The 3,056-nt window shown below is 49.9% G+C and overlaps 1 pseudogene; it reads right to left on the bottom strand.

Annotated features, from left to right (window-relative positions):
• Nucleotides 1-1,532: 1,532 nt before the first annotated feature.
• LOC142785226 (uncharacterized) lies at nucleotides 1,533-2,783 on the bottom strand (annotated as a pseudogene).
• Nucleotides 2,784-3,056: the final 273 nt, after the last annotated feature.

Here is a 3,056-nt window from a genome sequence, read left to right as displayed (position 1 = left end):
GACCCTCAAATCTTTACCGCCTTGTCTCAGTCCCTCCTTTGGATGACTTCGGTTAAGTGCATCAAACAAGTCATTCATTCTTAGCGTAAAATCTACAGTGGCTTTCACATCTTGCAGACCTGACGCTCCTCTGCTTGAGTAGTATTCAAGGCCCTTAGCTACACTCCTGCTGAACACTTGTGTGGCCAATTTGACTCTCATTTTCTCGGTGCTAGATGGATTTATGTGTGAGAAGGTGAGTTTTGGACAACCCCTCATGTAACCAGGAAGCTTGCTGCCCTCAACATACAGCTTGTCGTAGTGTGCCCAAATTACGCGCCCCACGTTAGTCCGCAACACCTTCTGTTTCAGGAGGCGGTTTCTCGCACATTTGACCAAATGTGGTGCATCAGAAAACACATATACACTGCGCTTATCGTCCAAAGGGTGAACGAACGAGTTTTTTGTGCACTTTAGTTTTCCACTTACACAGAACTGCTTCCACATAGACCTAATGGTTGCAGCACCATCACACACAATGGCATCGACGAATACTCCTGCATCCTCAAGCAGCACAATAGCTTTCACTACCAGCTGTGCGAGGACTGTCCCTCTTGTTGGTCCTTTGCTTGCGAACACAGCGACTGGCTGAGAGTAACTATCACCAAACGCACGAAAGGTGAACACCAGTCCATGATCCGCAAGTTCATCCGAAGAGTTTGCCGCTTCACCGAAGTCCACAAATCTAGCATACGTCATTGTCTTAGCGCTCAATCTCATCTTTTTCCTTACTTGAATTTCATCGAAAACCAATATGCCATGACGCTCCGAGCATGACTTTGTGGCTATCTTCTTCTTGAAGGCCGAAAAAAAAACGAGTGTCAAATCCACATTTGACCCGAAGCATTGACAGGTACTTCCGTACCGTGGTCACACAAGGTAGCGGCAAGATCTCATTGTCTCTTAGAAAAGAGTACCCAGATGGCTTATAATATGCAAAAGCAAGCATATCAATATCCAATGCTCAGTTTACCGTCTGTTGTTCTTGCTTCGGCATTTGGCAGCCGACACACATTCCTTAATTAATTCCACTTGAGGTGCAGGCAGCTTCAGTTGGTTGCGAAACTTTATTGAGGTCCTGCAAGGCGCGCGTCAGCGCGCAGCGGGCGACTCCCACGTCGGGACCATTAGGCCAAGCCTATCGGCCGCTCCGCGGGCCTGCTGGACGGCCCAAAGTTGGTCGGCCAGGAGGGAGCTGCGTAGGGCCGCCTCCCACCTGACCGATGTAGTGTTGGGGTTAGTGTACATTGCCTTGCACTCCCAGAGCATGTGCGCCAGCGTGGATACATCCCCACATGCGGAGCAAGCGTCATTTGGAAACACGTCAGGATATATAGCGTGAAGGGATTTCAGGTTAGGGTGGCCCCCTAACTTCAGTGCCCCCAGTTTTTCGTTAAGCACCTCCATAGACATGCTTTGCATCTTTGCTTAGGCCTGCTTCATCTCTTCCCTAAGAACCTTCACACGTTTCAACAAGCGTTTTTTGGACCTTTTCAGCGCATTCCTTGCTCTGTGGAAAGCAAGCATTCTGTCACTACTTGGTACAGATGAGAAGCGGTAGCGCTTGGTCGGTTTCGTTCCGTTTCTTTTGTCCATCTCCCTCTTCTGGTGAATCCGGAGTGTGTCAGATATACTTGAGCACCAGTTGCATGTGCTGTTCCCACGAACAAGAAGGCGGCACTTTTTGTGTCGCCACCGATTGCATTCATCGACAGATGCGCTCTCTGGATGTGCCAGCGGATACACACTTGTCTTTGGACCTCCGCCACATATGGGTATCTCATGCAAGCTTTGCAGAAAAGTCTTGACATCTTCTGTAGTAGCAACGTCATCCCGGATGTGAAACGCATCGACTGATACGCGCCTTCCCATCACAGATACAGACACCTGCATGTTCTGGTCAATGTCAACAACCTTTGTTGTGACCAAATGACTGCTCTCTGTAGAAGTGGCGGCGTCTGTGCTCAGTTCGCGCACCTTGGGACTTGTGCTTCACTTCATCTCAGTAAAAGCAACGTTGCGGATTCCATCAGTGTCCCGCCTGTGAAAGCCCCATGATATGGACGGAAGAACTACGGAGGCTGATTGCTCGAACAAGTTGTTGAAAACTTGTTGACGAGACCCCTTGGCAGACGGAATGACTTCCGGGGCGCCAACCTCGAACGGAGCCGCATCGGTGCTTTCAGTGGATGAAGGTCCTGCATGATCAAGGTCACTGACCTTGGGGTCATCTGCTTCTTCAGCTTTTCGGTACTATCTGCCGGATGAAAGCGCTTTTGCCTAGGAACGCAGGCAGGCTGCCTGACCGCTGGTCTCTTCCGATGTTTTACCAGTTTGGAGAGGTGTGCTGGACAATCGGGAAATATCGACGGCACTGCGTCGTCAGATAGGCATGCTCGGCGTGGGGTACTCACAAGGACGTTCCCGTTGTACTCAGCCGTCCAGGTCTTTGAGACAAAGCGGGGCTCGAAATGTCGCTCACACACATGGTCCGACGCTTTAAGGATCCGATCCTTCCGCGGAATGGCATGTCTCCAAAGTTTCAGGCGAGCTTCGTCTTTCGGGGCTGAAAATAGAGAAAACTTTTGCTCGCAGGACTTGTAACCGGTATTACACCGTGGTACAAAGCACTTTCTTCCCATTGTCGAAAGACATACATGAGCTGCCAAGTCGAAAACACGACCAACAGTGAAACGCGCGCGCGCGCCAGAGGAGAACTTGCAGCGAGCGCGGCCCGCACATGGCCCGCAGTGTGCCACCGCCCTCTCTCGGAGGACTCGTGAACTATGGTCATAAACTCGATGCACGCGCTCCTTTCGGGAAGTGGCGCGTTCAGTCACCTTATATATCTAACACCATGGTCCCGACACTACATTACATATACAACACTTTGTCCCATCCTATTACTCTACTGCACTTTTGAAGTACCATTAAATTGCCCATTGTGGCATATTCGTATTTTTACACTTTATAAACTGGCCTTGCGTTATTATCATGCTTAGGCAAACATTACTTAT

Source organism: Rhipicephalus microplus, unplaced genomic scaffold (genome assembly GCF_043290135.1).
Source record: "Rhipicephalus microplus isolate Deutch F79 unplaced genomic scaffold, USDA_Rmic scaffold_19, whole genome shotgun sequence".
Lineage (NCBI taxonomy): Eukaryota > Metazoa > Arthropoda > Arachnida > Ixodida > Ixodidae > Rhipicephalus > Rhipicephalus microplus.
The sequence above is the reverse complement of the archived record's forward strand: the minus strand, read 5'-3'. Positions and strand labels throughout refer to the sequence as shown.